The following is a 17,670-nucleotide window of genomic DNA, read 5'->3' on the forward strand; positions in this document are numbered from 1 at the left end:
TATAATACTCAAAATCATTCCAATCAATATATTAGTTTAAAAAATATAAAATAAAGATATCAAGAGATTTGCGTTGAAAAATAATTATAAAACTCGATGATTCCCGCGCTGGATAATATAACTTAATAATTAATAATCCTTACTCAAAACAATAATCATCATATGAATTCTAAATTAAAATTAAATCGAGTTTGATAATTTTATATAATATTCCTATAAACGTATTTATAATGTTAGTAATTACACAAAAATATTAAACGTTTTCTTATTTTTTAAAGACTATGGGGACGACTCAAATATCGGCATCAAGCATATCTTCACAGACAGTCGTATATAATAGGTACCTATACTATAGTATACTATACTCACTTTCAAAAGAGATGAAACTCTAAGCTCCCCGATCATCGTTCACCGACTATTATCTACTGTGATCAGACGTCCAGCATTAGTAGGGATTGTTTAAGTTTTGAAACTTTCATCCCCTTTTTCAAATGGTCCAGCTCTAGTCCCGAATTCATGAAAATAAAATATTATAATTTTTTATTTAAATTTTATGTAAATACATTTTTTTTTTTACGTCTATCCCATAGTTTTAGGTTTTTAGCTATAAAATGTAAGCCAGTGTGATAGTGACCACTATCATTATTTGCTGTAAGTAATTATTTACAATACGGCTTAAACAAATTAGGGTTAAAATAATATTATTCTAATACTTGTAAATATTGATTTTATAAAAAAAAAAAGCAAAATTAATTAGCGTCGTAATTAAGTAGTAGTAACCGTTTTATATTACCGTTTTTTTTTTCAATAAGAAAGTCTAAAAATATTTTTAAAGTGTCCTACTTTTTGACAAGAAAATTATAGACAAAACTCAACTCCATTAGTGATACACAAAACAATAAGTAATAAATAAATAAATACCTACAAAAATGGCACCAGTAATGGATGTATCTCATTCTTGAAAATTCAATAAAATTCGACAAAATATTACCAATTGGACGTTCCCATTAGTTTAAATTTATGGAAAGTTTTGAAGTAATTTTCACCCGTCTTAGAATGGTTCACACAAAGTTCTTTAAGTATATAATATGGTTAATAAAATATTACGCTCTAAGCGTATACCGCACGTGGAGAGTGCGCGTATCGCCATAATTTTAATCGAATGCCAAACTATCACAACACTAAAACCGATTTACATCTTTCAGACTCACTCGCTGAAATATTGAACAACCGTCTTCCATCAATTTCCATCACGATCAAATCTTTATTAATTTCCAACCGACTGCAACAAAGTTATTGAAACATATATATATATTTGTTTTGAACATTTCGTTCTTATTATTGTTTAAGCACAACGTGATGTTCGACCAGTGGCCCGTGGCACCGACGAGGGTTTAAAAATAACGATAACTATAATATGTCCGTTATATTGCACAGTACATCACACGTCACACGTCAAGGTATACATATTATTATTTATTATATTGATACACGTGAGGTTTACAGTTTAAACACGCCGAACGGCGTTCAAATTATGTGCGATTCGTCAATAAATGTGTGGGTTTGAACCGTTTGAGGTTTCTGTTTTACATATTATATTATATTATTATTACTATTGTCTGGATTATTGCCGTGAATAGACGTGCACTTCAACTTAATGTTTTCAATTGTTATTCGCTGAATACGATTTGTCAAACCTTACTATATTTGCAGTGTGTTAGTACTCTGCGCGAATATCGTATTATAATATTGTATTGTACATTTATATTTATAGTCACGACAGTAGGTACATACTCGAATAAAAATGAGACGAAATATAATCATTTTATATTATTATGTACGACTGCGGAACGTCGTAAAATTTTACGATTTGTCTAAATACGAATTTGGAAAGAGTATTTATAATTTTTTTTTTTTTTTTTACCCACAATAATATCGTGGACATTATGGGTGGGAGGGGGCCGTCGGAAATACCTTTCACCGTGTTCTGAGATTCAAGTTAAGTCGGACAAAATTAATATTTCCTGAATAAACATGCTTTATGCAGATACATATATATATAATATTTGTAATAATGCTAAATGTAATTTTTGCAATGTTTTTGAAGTTGGAAATTGTTTAAATATAGTATTCATTAATTGTTGTAAAAATATTTGAGTTCGTCGAGCTTCGTATTTATGATTCCTAAGGAATTATTCAAAGGATATATTTTAATTAATTTTGTTTGAAAAGTGAATAATATTATAAATACCTTTAGTAATCAAAAAACTCAAGAAATCGCTCTACTGTATAGTAGATTTTAAGTATAATTCGTCATCTTCATCATTGAGTAAGAAGTTATAATGGATGTTTTAAATTATAATTAAAAATGATAAATCATTACACGAGAAAAAATGATTTTAACAGATGACTGCAGGAAATGGTGTGAGGTTTCCAAGCATATTTATAATTTATTTTTATTTTAATTTTATCAGTAAAATTATTTTTCTATTTGTAGACAGTATCTTAAACTAATTTTTGATAAAAACAGTACATAAATGTTATTATTATTAACTAATATTTTAGTAATCATATTTTAGATTCTGAACGGAGTGATGAATGTATTGATTTTACAATGATGTGTTTTTTTTTTTTATTATTTTTATTTTTTTTTTTTGTGTCTGTCATCACTTTTTGGAGTAGTAATAATGCTTCGATTTTTGACTTCAGCCCCTCTTTGAAAAGGAAAATTCATTAAGTTGGTACTTGGGGGGGGGGGGTCAAAAGTAAAAAATTTCCAATAGTTTTCAAAAGCGTCGAGAAAAACCCTGAAAAAATTACGGAAAAAACGAGAAATTTTACGCATAACCACTTTTTGACAAAATTAGTTTTTTGATTTTGCTGTAACTCAAAAACGAATTATTGTAAATACTTGAAATTTTAACCAAATGTTTATATTATGGTTATCTATTTACAATTAAATTTTCAAAATATTTTGACCTTTTTTAAGCTACTTATAGACAATTGAAATTTTCGACTTTTCTAAGTTTTTTTCTTAAAATGCCGATAAAAAAAATTTGGCTATCCAACAATTCTTTAAAATTTAATACAAGGTTTATTATAAGTTGTACTTATCGTAGTAAAAAAAAATCAAAAGTTGTTAGTCACGATTTTTGTTTATAACTATTTAAAGTTCAAATGTTTATAAAATATATCAAAATCACGAAAATTTACAAAGCATTTTGAAGTTGAAAATTCATAACATTTTTTTAATTTATACTTAAGGTTCAAAAATCCAATAAAAGGTTATCCATAAGTTTTCCTTTAAGTAATTGTAAAAAAAAATTCTAGTATCAATATAAAAAACATTTTATTAGCGTATGAAATTTTATTTTTTACGAAATCGCGTAAAATAACGATATATTACAATTTAAATATAAGTAGTAATAATATAATATATCCAACTAATTATCATTGACTGACAAATCATCTCCGTTCAGAATCGTTTTTCGTATACAATGATACCCGTCATTGCATTCAAATTTAATACATCCACACGACCTACTCTCCATCTCTACTATACAGCAGAGCAATACCCACTTGCCCACTTTTTCTAAATTATTGTTATCAAATTATAAATCAATACCAACATACCGATGTACTGTACATAACGTGAGAATAGGAGACCAAACTATTCTTTAATGTATACAATATTCATAGCTTATAAATATTATGACTTTTTTGAAAATGAGTTTATTTGTATAATATTTAAGTAAAAATGGAATGTTTCAATTTTCTAAGATAAAAAATGTTTAATTAATAGTAACAAAATAATTAAAATGGTTTGAGGATAAAATTGTATTACTTTTGAATACGTTAGAATATTCAATATCATCGATTTTTGTATTACAAAAACTCATAGAATTATATTATGTGGTTTTACGCGAACATTTTTTGTTATTTCAATGTAAAAATGTACATGGATTTTTTTTTTTTGAAGTAAAAACATCTTATGAGAATTTTTATAATAAAACGTTGTGGTCAAGATTTTAATCCTATTATACGAGTCGAAAAAAATACTAAAAAAATTCGTACATTTTAAATGATAATAAATAACTCAAAATATCCGATTTATATTGAAAATATTGTATTATGTTTAGAAAATTAAAGTATAAGTATTTGCTGAAACGTCAGGTCTTCGGGATAATTAATTTAGAATTACGAAAAAAAAAAAATCTAATTTTTTATAACTATTTCTTCTACCAATAACTTTATTTAAGTTTTTTCATATGAATAAAATACTGTGTATTTTAGGTCGCTATAATAGTACCAACTACATATAATTTGATACCAGAAACCACACTCAAAGTCAAAGTTAAAAATTGAATCATTTTTACTAAAGTGATATCAGACACACGACAATTATTATATTTATAATAAATTATATAATTAATTATCATATTTGATGTATAACATATTTGTTTAGCACTACGGTACTCTTATTTTTGAGCATACCGTCTATTTCAAAATAAAATAAATATGAAAACTGTTGTCACGCGCCTGTTGGCTGTTGTACAACTGCAGTAGAAAAATTGTATAATATATGTTATCCGTATACATGCAATGTTAATAATCAGTCCGGAAAACATTTAAATAAATATTAAAATCATATGGAAATAACTTGTAATTTTATATTATTATTATGCATATCTCTGCTAGACATCATACACTTCGTAAAGCAAGATATGTACATATATATATTGTATATAGTTTAACATAATGTTTATGTAGATAATAGTTGATAATTTTATTCATTATAGATTTTCATCAACAACTTTTAGTTTCGGTGTGTTCAGTTTTATTTTATTTGTTAAGAAAATATTTTTTATATAATTAAAATTATTATTATTATTATTATTTTTTTAGAACATCTACCGAAAGTAAATAACTAGATAATATAATATTGTGTATAATTAATATACAACAATTGTCGTGTTCAACACTTTTAGTAAATCAATATTTTTAGAAGTTTTAAAGAAAATTTGGTTAAAAAGTATCTGCTTAACTACTAGTTTAACTAGACGAATTGATGTAATTATAGTAGCAATACATATTTATAATTTTAATACTTACTTAAATACTGCTGTTGAATTTTCTGATTTTTTTTAAATATACACATATTAAGTATAAATATGTTCTTTATAAAAATACCACCATAGTATGACTTAAGATGTATTATATATTTATAATTTTACATTCACTTGTATAGGTATTATGTACAATGGAATTTGTACTAATTCATCAACAACAGAACACTATTATGTATCGGAAGTAATAATTTAAATTTAAAACCATAATATTTGAAAAATATGATAAGTAAAAGTAAATAAATTATATTATACATTTGTTTAGTTAAATTATAATTTTAGCTGTGAAATTCTTAAAATAATGTTCATAATCTTTTTACACCTCAAGTTTTAGTAATGAATAAATTAATTTAGAATGATAAAATAAATAAACGATTTTCTTAAAAACGGTTGTGCTGTAATATTTATATTATTTACACCGTTTTTCGCAGTTAGTAAAAATACGCTTTTTAAACTATTATAGGAAAAAAAAGTTCTTAGATTTATATTAGAATTAATGATGTTTGACTCTAATATTATATTTAAATTTAGTATTACATAAATGCTAAAGTAAAACGAAAAAAATATGAAGATTTTTTAGTTTCTTAAAACTCAAGGAGGTTTTTTGCAAACAAAATTTTACTATAAAACAAATAATATACATCTCATAATTCACTAAAAAACTAAAATCTGATTCAATGCAAATTTATGAAACATTATTTTAAATCTCAACATTTTTCATGCATGTTATGGTAATTTTTGAATATTCTTGTATGTTTGAAGTTAGTTTATACAAATACTTAAAAAAAACTTACTGCATATCTTGTTATTTCTAAGTGCTTTGTATAATTTAAAATAATACTCATATTCCATTCATTAACACTATATTTGTGCTCAACTGTTTTAATTTTATTTTTTAAGAAGTTACAGTTACTATATAACTATATTACACAATCTAAAATAAAATCTCAAGACATTTTAACATTTTACAAATTGTCCATGCAGATTTTATTCATTATTATTTTTTATAATTAATTGAATAAGTATCAAATAGTAGACTTATTCACTAGTTATAAAATATCTTATTAATAATTATAAATATAAATATGTTTTTTTAATTTGACTGTGGACCCTATTATTTTATTATTTAAGAGTGAATTACTATACCACCATTCGCCGATTAAAATATTTATTTACTATACCTTTTATACGCAATTTTAATCACAAACATTTTCAACATCTAATGAACCTTTTTAATAAAAAAAATATTATAAGCATTAAAGAAATATTAAGGATATAAGTAAGTAATATTATTTTAGACATAAAGTATAGATGTTTTATTATTAAAATGAAAACGACAAATAACAACGGAGTCGAATTTTAAATAAAAAAATTCTCCGCACGACAATGAAATAAAAATACGTCTTGAAATAAAAATAATACCCACACAAGTCATACTCTGAACGTTGTAAGACAATATTAGCCGACGATAATATCATCACGAAAATTATTGCTTTGTCAATAACAAACAATAATAAATTCAGACGAAAAGTTCATTTTTCTCGTGGTCCCACGGTGGCGTAGTAGATGAATATTAAACTGTAATATAATATCACTCGTATACTCAGTCTCGCAATTTTCTATAAGTATTTGTATACATTTTCATTCTGCTCATTTTATCTTTTAATTCGAGTTCCTTCTTCCCGTGCTGTGGTCACTCTGTCAATAAATTATGGTTTTCAAAATATCAAGACGATGTAACAATACATAATTGTAGCATACAACGAAATGCATTTTTTTTATTATTTTATATTAGGACGTGCGCGCTGCTCGGTCGATGATGTGTAGTTGTATATATATATATATAATAGTGCAATATATTATATATACACCGCTACAATACTGTGCAAATACTTCTCCGTCGTATAATATTTATTTTATTATAATATATATAAATATGAAAATTATATTATTTTCAAAGCATAATAAAATAATAATAATAATAATATAATATTATTGTTTACCGTCGTCGTATTAATAATATTATTATGAAAACATTACTCGTGTACGTATCATAATAATACTGTACACTCAAGTATAATGTACACAGAATTCGTGCACTGTAACGACGTGCAATAGTTGTTAGTGCGCGTGTCTACACACAGCAGTTAGTAATAGGAATATCATCGTATATGATATAAATAATAAATTATGTTGCGGGTACGTATTTGTACAAGTTGAAATTTTTTTTGCTTTTGCTTTTGTTTTTTTATTATTTAACATAGTGCACTACGCCCTATTTTTATATCATATCGATGTTTGCGCATTTGAAGGAAAAAGAAATAACGTATTCGTATTATGCTCAATCAAGGCCTTCACAGTAATATTATAAAAATATTATATTATTGCATACCAACGAAATCGTCTCGTTCTGCTGCACCCGTTTTTACCTGGTCCCATTCTCTTAGCAGGTAACATATTTTCCGTGTACCTATCCAAATAATAACTGAATCCGGTGCGGCTTTTATTATTAAGCCCAAATGCCGTGCGTTCCGTGACGATAAAAATATTTTATTATTTATTTTTTGTTTACTTCGGCTTAACCCAAGTAAGTACGTAAATATTATATTATGTGTTGTAAGCAAAAGAAAAAACCCGAACTTTCATGCATATTACATACAGTGTACACACATTATTATAGCAAGCGTAATTCTCGTACGACGTCCATTATAGGCTGGTGCGTACGTATTCAACGTCGTACATTACAATATAAACATCAAATAACATGATAATATTATATTATATACAATATATTTTTACTCGAAAATTGCTATAATAACGGTATTAATATGTAACGATTTAATAGTATAATATAGTCTTGACAATAGTATTATAACGCTAAGCTAATTCAAATAATTCCAATCGTAACGTGCACAGGATCTTAGTTCAGTTAGGGTTTTTGAATAAAATCCACGTGAGGGAGATATCGCCCTCATGCCACCACGCCTCTGGCCTAAACTAATAAATAACATCGACATAAAAAAAATTTAAAAAATATTCGAAATGCTTATTGATATAATATTGTTGCTCTCGACTAACATGTTGTATTTTACCTGGAAAAAATAACATTTTAAAATTAATAATTATACCTATAACGACATAATCACCATATTACAGTAAACCCAAATTATACAAAAATTATTGATGTAGGTCATATAATTTAACGTTATGCAGATTATACATTATACTAGTTTAAAATTCAGACAAAAACATTTTTATAGTTGCATTCTCATTTTACATTATTTTTTTCCAAAAATTTTTTTGTAACTCCTTATAAGAAAATTATAAAGATATTGTCTCGAATTTAGTTTAAACTTATAGAGTATTCATCCATATGTTTTCTTCGCGTTTTTCCATTAAGCACTATGGAAAAACTTTGTAGCTTACCCCGTTTATACGCGTTATTAACATAATATGTTATAATATTATTATGCACAAACGTTTTATTATATAAGTATAATTTACATTATACTCTAATATTATGATCGATGTTAGGTAACCATATGAGCATTTAACGAGGCTACAAGGTGTATTGCTGAGTTAATAATTTTTACAGGCCAGTTAGCTTATTAACTTAATGATTCGAGACATTTTGGTTTTAGGGATTTAAATTTGTTTCATAAAAATAAACATTTAAGACAACTTTAAGTTTTTTCTAAAGTATGTGGTGATGTCATGCTTACATTCAATGCAAATTTGTCACCAGTAAGTTATATTATTTTTTATTAGATTGGCGAGATCATGTGTAAAAACAATTAACATAACTCTAGAAGTTGATTTTTAAATTCAGAACGAAGCAAATGTATTTCATACGGCAATATTTCAATGTTATCACCTAGCTATAAACTTATTCTCCGCGAACACTTTTATGGGCCAGAAAAGTTCTTAAGAAGTGTTTTGGAATTTTTGGTCTAGAAATAGATTATACATTTTAGATGGTAGATATCTAAAATTAATCAGAAGTTCATTATGTTTTTCGTATTTGTTATGTTCAAAATATTTCAATTTTATAACAAGCTTAATAAACCGTTTACATTATACAGCGATACTCAGTACTCACTAATAGCATGCTCATACACATTCTTTTTTTTAGTAAACAATTTATTCAGATTTTGATTTTCGGAATTTTAAAATGTACTTGATCATATTTTGCTGACTCGTTGGAATTTTGATTTTGATTCGTCAATATTTTCATAGAAATTATTATATAATTATGAGAAGGGAGTCTTATTTGAAAAAATGGAAGTTTGTCTCCACAGAAAATTCCTTAAATCGTAGAACGAAAAATCTCAAACATTTTAAAATATGGTGTTTAGGTATATTTAAAAATCCGAAACCAGAGTTTGAATTACTGCATTATTGAAGAAAAAAAGTGTGTGAGAATGTATGATGAATCCGTTTGTACATATAATTGTATATATTTAGTAAATTATTTATTTGGATTATTTGTTACGTATTCTATTAATGAACAGTATTGATTTTAGGAAGTTTCGTTGATGTTTTTTTATGTGCATTGAAAACTTAATCAGTAATATTATTTCCCTGAACACCTCTGTAGTAGATTGTAATAACTACCATTTTGATTTCAACTCCGAAATCTCAACACTCCTGCATTATCACCCGCCAAGGTGAGCAAAACGGAACGAGCGTCCGACATACCTGTAGCTTTTTTTTTATTTCAGTCGACCTCCTAGTTTTTTCTAACACGTAATATTATGGTCGTTTTCGAGCGGTCGAACGTTTGGGCTGTACCCCGCTCGACTTTATACCGTTATAGACCTAATTAATAAGAAGTATATAATATTATAATACTTAGTATAATATGTTCTATGTAAACACGAAGTGAAAATTATTCATGAAATTTCCTCGTCGATCTAATGAAATAATAATAAATACGCCTGTAGACACACACACACACACACACGCGCGCGCACGCAATACGTACATTATATACACATACGATTATTATATAATAAATAATTAATAACATTTTTAAGCATTTTAACGGTACGGACGCCGCAAAACTGATAATAATAATATATATTATAATAACACTACTGCAGACTGAAATATCATTTTATATGCACGACGCATAGGTGCGCATATATACATACAATGTATATAATATTATATTATATAATAAGTAGGTATACGTTTTATTATCGTCGCCGTGTGTGTATACTGTATATATATATATATATGTAATACAGTCACGACGAAACCCTTAGCTCTGTAAAATATTAATATCGCGTGTGGCAACGGGTGTGTGTGTGTATGTGTGTGAGTAGACACTTTATATATATATACGAGTACATACCTACACAGATACATATATTATATTATGCAGCGCACTGCTGTATATGTATATATACATACGATGATATGCGTCAATCGCGCGAGTCTTCTGCTGAACGCCGCCACCACAGCAATCGTTAATCTATATAATATTTATATTTTCACATACGCTTATAATAATAGACGTTTTGAAAAATTCCTGCATTCCTGCCAATAAACCGCGCACTCGGCGTATGACTACAGCACACACACACACCGCCACCGCCGCCGCCGCCGTCGCGCGAACGTTTTCGCGTCGGCGTTTTCGAGCTGATTTTACGCTGAAAATCTTTTAGAAATCACGTTTTCAATACGGTCGTATAGGTATAATAATTATTATTATGATATGACATAATATATATATATATATACGAACGTTATGATATTGTACGCGTAACGTATATGGCCCGCGATAAAATAGAATCTCATGCACACGGTCGTATTATAACCGCCCGCAACGAGTCATTATACGTACATGTTACTATTATATGCCGCGGTGCTGCGATGGAGCGATTTTTTAAAACGTGTCATTTTAGTTTGGTCTTTATTGTTTTTTTTTTTTTGTCCATAACTATAATTATAATATCCACTGCATAACCGTCGAGACTTACAGATAAGATAGGCACCTCTGAGTGTATTGGTTTTTTCGTCAATTTTAGATACGCGTTAGGTACCTGCATTTAACTTTATAAAAATTATTGTATAGCACACGTCTTTCCGAGCTTTTGGAACACGAAGATATTGTAAAAACGCTAATTATCGATAAATTTAACTCGACAGGGTGTCCCGAGAAGATTTACCCATTGCGATATCTCCCGAAATAATGGATATATCATAACTTTGATTTTTTAATGAGTTTCACAGGGGGCGAGAACCACAAATATTTCATGATTTAATTGATTTTAATGTTTTGGTAAAAAAAGTTAAAAAATATATTTTTTAATTTAATTGTTTTCAAAAAAATTGATAGTATTGATATATTTTGTAGAGTTCATTTTTCTGAAAATATTGACTTTTCAACATTTTAATTTCATTAATCTCCTGATTTTTAATATTTTTCTAATTTCGAAATAAACTACGAATTATTTAATACGACAGTGGTATCAACGTATCAAACATGTGCCTCGCGTGCTCGAACGGCCGCCGAACGCTTTCAGTGCAATTTACAATTTTCTCGAAACTAGAAAAAATATCAAAAATCAGGAGATTAATATGAAATTAAAATGTTAAAAGTCAATATTTTCAGAAAAATGAACTCTATACTCATCTTTTACCAAAACATTAAAATAAATTAAAATGTGAAATATTTGTAGTTCTTGTCCCTGTGCAACTTATTAAAAAATAAAAATCATGATATTATCTCCATTATTTCGGGAGATATCGTAATGGGTAAATCCTCACGGGACACTCTGCAGTATACTTGTACGCTTTTCCGCGCGTTTATACGATATATCACTGTACGAAAAGCGATCCCGCTGAGGTACGTTTAGTCGCTTACGATTATACGCGTAATCCTGTATTTTTCAGTTGGTAGTTATTTACTATACTTAATATAATATCGTTGTTAATATTACATTATACCTAACATCGTTGTTGTTCGGTCGTTTCGATATTTTCGAATACACTCGCGGATATTGACATAATGCTCGTCGTATGCTTATATATATATACGTATTTTATCGAAAATAATGCTATTATATATATTATATTGCGTACCTTTACATACTTAAACGAAAAATACAGGACCTATCTCGACGAGTACGTCATACTCCGAGCTGCGTATCGTATAGTAATAATAAATAATAACGTATAAGTATAATACGCGTGCGTGTGTTATATTATGTTGTACAAAACTACTTGAGGTTTTTTTTCTAAAAAGTGATGTATGTCTAAAACGGTTAACTGTAATTGTGTTCCAAACTACATCAGCTGTTGGTTGTTAAGTTAGTTAGGTTAAGAGACTGTAATGTGCTATGTACGACAGAACAAACATAATATATAACAATGCGTATATCTAAACAATTTATTTTCACATTTATGTACATTAGTCACCAGTTAAGCACATACGCCATATATTATTTATTGTGTGATTGTTCATATTACCCGCGACAATTCCATATATATTTTGTGATACTAGACTGAACCAATATAGTTAATTATTATTTACTATATTTTGTTTTAATTGTTGACCGTTTGTAAAACATCGTGACAAAACATAATATTTACCTAATAATTTGTTAATTAGTGCGAACGTGATAAGTCTCAAAAACCCGAAAGAAAATCAATGTTATATTCGGTTTTAAACAAATTCGAATAGTCTGAACGGATGTAAAACAATTTCTTGACCAAGAGTTCTTGAATCAAATTTAGAATAACACATGGCTTACGCTTGTACGATGTATACATTACGAGTATGTAATAAAAAAAATCTGGTACAGTATACAGAGACTGCGAGACTAGTTTGCTAAACTCGGCGAAATGCTTAGCGTATAGTGTGTCCCGATATTCAATTTGAAACTAATAAAGACGATTATTAAAATAATAAAAACCGGGAAAGTGCGCTTCTGTATGTTATGCGTCAAGTGTACGCCGCCGATAGGTAATCCACTGTAATGGATGTGTTAAAATTGAATATAACGATGAATCAATATTTACGTTGAACCGAATCATACATTTATATTGCTATAATAATGCTATCATAGTAATTAATTAATCAGCATAATACGGTAGATTGAATTAATATTTGCCAAAAACAAATCGCATATTATATTATTTCGCATAATATTATTATACCTTGTTGTCATTATTTAATACCGATATACTGTAGAACGGTGTGGCATTTGGTTTGAATAAATTTAAATATTTTAAAAATTTCAATTTTTTATTATGAATAATTTTTTTTGAATTGTAACCTAATAACTAAAATCGTTATTTTTTGTTTAAAGGTCGAAATTTAGACTTGAAATTACTATAAAATGGCTGTAAGAAAAACTTGAACATTTTTTATTAAGATTATTATATATAGTATATAGTACCTACTACCTATATTATGGCTATATATACAGTCTTGATTATTAAAACGTTATGAATCTTAAAAATTTCAACTATAAAACAATCAGCGAATTGTTGTGATTTTGTCAAACATTAAATGCTTATAAAAAAAGAAATGCAGTTGTATATTATAAGTATAACAATATTTTTTAATTGCCGTAAAAACAACTTATGAGCAACATCATATTGAAATTTCTGCGTAATAATATTCACAAACAAAAATATTATTACAGAGATAACTAAAAAACAGAAACCACCCTCAACATTTAATATCTGAGAATTTTCCTTCAATAAAAAGTGTCTTCAGCATAATGCATTCATCGTCCCGCTAAGAATTTTAAAATGAATCGAGTTTGGTTTAAAGTTCTGGCTATACATTTTCAATTTATTCAATATTATACTCGCAGGATTAATGTAAAAATTTTAAATTGCATCTTCGTAGAATATTGATTAGACAATCATATACAGTATCCGATCGAAAAATAGGTTACCTTGAACTTAATCTCTGACGGAAAGTTCTGATACAAAAATAAATATAATAGTAAATTCAGTACATTTATCCATCCACAGTTATTTTTCTCTTCAAATGATCTAGTAAAAGTTTAAATTCCAAGTATAATTATTATTTACTTGAAATTACACGAAAATAATGAATGAATTCAATTTGCTAATGATGGTGTGTTTAATTATTCGTAATTTTCTTCAAGACAGTAAAAATTATTGGGTTTCCGTATATTACTAATTCTGTATTCTTCTATAGGTGCGTGCTATTTTCATGAAAATTTGTAAATAAATTATTGAGCATGTAAAAAGAATGTAAACCTAACCGTTTTTGCACACTGAAAGTCAAAATTAGCTTTTTGAGAATATCATTTATAAGAGTAATTTAAAAACGATTATATTACATTGAATTCTCACTCATATAAAAATGTAATAACGTTAGAACAAAATAATAAAAATATTTATTACACGATATATTTTATGTCACTGGTTGTAATTAAATTTCTTCGAAAGAAATTTTTCTAATTTATTATTTTAATCAGGAAACTTTCTCGAATTTTCTCGCACTGTAGATATCACTTTTGGCGCGTATAATATTGGAAACCTACATCAAACGGTACATTGACTACATTTTAATTTATAATAATAATGAGTGCTTCGGTACGAGTACGATATTCACCGTCACTTCGTCGTCATATATACGTAGGTATAATATAAGTGTTGCAAAACGCGTGGAAAACAAACGTCACACGACTATAACGGCGACGGAACGGTGGCAATAGTATAATAGTAATATATAATATTAAATCCGTCATATTGTTCCGGAGGAAAAAAAAAAACCCGTACTTACCCATAACCTCTACTGTTATTATATAGGTATTCCTGTGGTTTGCCAACAAATTATTTCTGCAACAGTTGACGGCACACGGGCAGGTATACCGGCGGCCTTAACGAACATGCACCGGTTGTCTAGCAAATAATAAGTCTCATTTGAACGCCGCAACGAACCCACATGCGCTGCAGCCTGCCCGCGGACGGGGTTGTCAGACGGCCGCAACAGGTTATATAAACAATAAGTTATAGGTACACATAATATTATTGTACATTATTTGAACGAAACCTGAATAAAATAACGGGTGCTTTTCTTGCCGATCTCGTGATAATAGGCGTGACGACAGCACAAAGGAAACCGCGCGCGGTATGATCAACGTGATAGGTATATTTCTATTGTTTGGCGCTGCACAAGAAGCAAATATAAATGGTAAAAACAAAACGAAAAAATAACTAAACTGTGCCGGTAAAACTTATTCAGTTTTGTAAGACATGTCAAGCGGTTTGAAGACAAAATAATAATAACGATAATGATAATAAGCATATTTTTTTTTATTTATATATATATGAAGAAATGGCCTGTGACACCGCAACAGTCCGCTGTCGGTCCACGCGCGTCGCTGCTGCTGCTGCTGCAAAGACCAATGCAGACGATTTCGTGAAATGTGTTTTTTTTTGTTATTGTTATTGTTGTTGTTGTTGTTGTTGTTGTCGTTTTTTTTTTTATGTTGACTAGATGTACACGACAAATAAGTGAATTAAATGTGTGCGACTTGGCTGAACGTTTACTTTGTGCACTATCTGCCGCTACCGAGCGTGAAAACTAAAAAAAAAAACAAATCGTTGAAATGATGACATCCACGAGGAGCCCCCGGGGAACACGAAAAACAAACAACGCCCAACAAAAGTATCTTATACATTTGCATAAAGATATCTATGTTATACACACACACACACATATATATAGGTATATATAGAGAGAGATTAGGTACTTCAAAAACGTGCGAGAGTTAATAATCCGATATCAGCAGCTCCTTTTATATTTGCGCTGTACATTGAAATTGCAATTTCGTTATAGTGTACACAAATGTGCAAAGTTTCCACCGAATCGAAACGTAAATATTTAAACTATTGAATTTAAAAGATCGCGCTTAAAAAAAAAAAACAGAAAAAAATGACTGTACACTTTACTCAGAAGACGAAGAGAATTGATTGAATTTTCTTATTATATTAAATGTTTGCAGTTGTTCAAACTTTTTTTTTATTATTATTATTTCTGTTATCGTTAACTTTTATCATTATAAATAAATTGCGTCATAAATATGCTACTATAATAATAGGACGTGTAATATATAAATAAATAAAAATATAATAATATCCTAGCGAACAATAGTCATTTCTCATCCGTTTTCTCGGAATTTAATCAAAGTTAGATGAGCCTTATTATTTTACTTAATATTATGATAATAATGAAGTCTTACGGAGTTTGGAAAAAAAACACTGGGAAAATAAAATTATTGTACTTATGATTTGTTGCATATATTGTTATCATTTGTCGTTATATCATACAGAACATCACTAGGAAATGATTAAAATATTAAAATACTTAAAAGATGTAGGTTAAATAAAAAAAAAAAATATTTAGGAAAATATTTAAAATAGTATTAATCATTACACCACTATAAAACGAATTCACAAACAAAAATAATGCTGAATTTAACGCACATATATATATATATTTTTTTGATGTTCATATTATAAAAAGCGAAGAACGTATTAAGATACTGGCTATTTCACCACGCTGACTGCCAAACCTATTTCAGTAATTAGGTCGTTGGTGCGATCAGATAAAATTTATTTTGTAATTTTAACATAATTATAAACTAAGTCAATATTAATTATAATAAATACAAGTATAATAATATATAGTGTATTGTTCCTTAAGCTTAGTTTAATTTTATAGCTATGTATATAAAAACTTAATTTAAGGGGCCCCTCGAAACCTTAGACGCAAACAGTGACAAATGATCGAAAATCATTTATGGCAATGGTTTAAATCATAGTATTATTATATTTTTATTGCCTTATGTTTATCGCTATTTTTTCAATATTGCTCACGAATTTTAGTGATCCACTATTTTTTATTAATTAATTTAAAGTTTATCACCAATTTTATTAGTAGAGTTTAGAGAAGGACACCTGATTTTTCAGTTGTAGATACCTATGTCTATCACAGTTTTATTGCCCGATTTTCTGATTTATAAAAAACTTAAAAAAAAAAAAAAAACAAACAATAATTTAATAGATTATGAAAATGTAATAATAAATAATTATTTAAAATGCTATTTATTTGTTTTAGAAAACCCACTAAAGTATAATATATGTCTTCGATAATATTGTAATATCGATAATTCATTAGTTATAAAATTAATTTTTAGATTTTCAAGTTATTTTTTAATAGTCGTCACAATCCCAGTCCTAACAATATATTTATATTGTATAAGATATCTACACGTTTTATGCCGTCATAAAATATATTATAGTTTATTTATACTCTATAACGTGGTGAACCTCAACATTGTCGGCGGCAAACATTTTTGTACAATGCTCGCCACCCATCGCCTGCAGCCTCGCTCAAAATTCGATGTATAAAAATAGGATCTTGCTTACGATGACAATAATGCGACATAACCGAAAGGGTGCAATACATAATATTATTATATTTCATCGATTTAGACGAAAATCTGTTTAAGTAGAACAAGTCTAGTAAAGAAAGAGAAAAACTACA

At 27.9% G+C, this 17,670-nt stretch overlaps 1 protein-coding gene across 6 annotated transcripts in view; it reads right to left on the reverse strand.

Moving 5' to 3' along the window:
• Positions 1–17,670, reverse strand: part of LOC132926273 (atherin-like) — a 148,725-nt gene that overhangs the window by 76,053 nt on the left and 55,002 nt on the right. Inside the window, exon 3 of one of the 6 annotated variants that reach the window (XR_009661398.1) lies at positions 14,902–15,705. The exons of the other annotated variants lie outside the window; for them this stretch is intronic. The gene's annotated coding sequence lies outside the window, so the exon portion shown is untranslated. The remainder of the gene's footprint in view (positions 1–14,901; positions 15,706–17,670) is intronic. 6 annotated transcript variants of the gene reach the window in all.

This window comes from Rhopalosiphum padi, chromosome 3, assembly GCF_020882245.1.
Source record: "Rhopalosiphum padi isolate XX-2018 chromosome 3, ASM2088224v1, whole genome shotgun sequence".
NCBI classification, from domain to species: domain Eukaryota; kingdom Metazoa; phylum Arthropoda; class Insecta; order Hemiptera; family Aphididae; genus Rhopalosiphum; species Rhopalosiphum padi.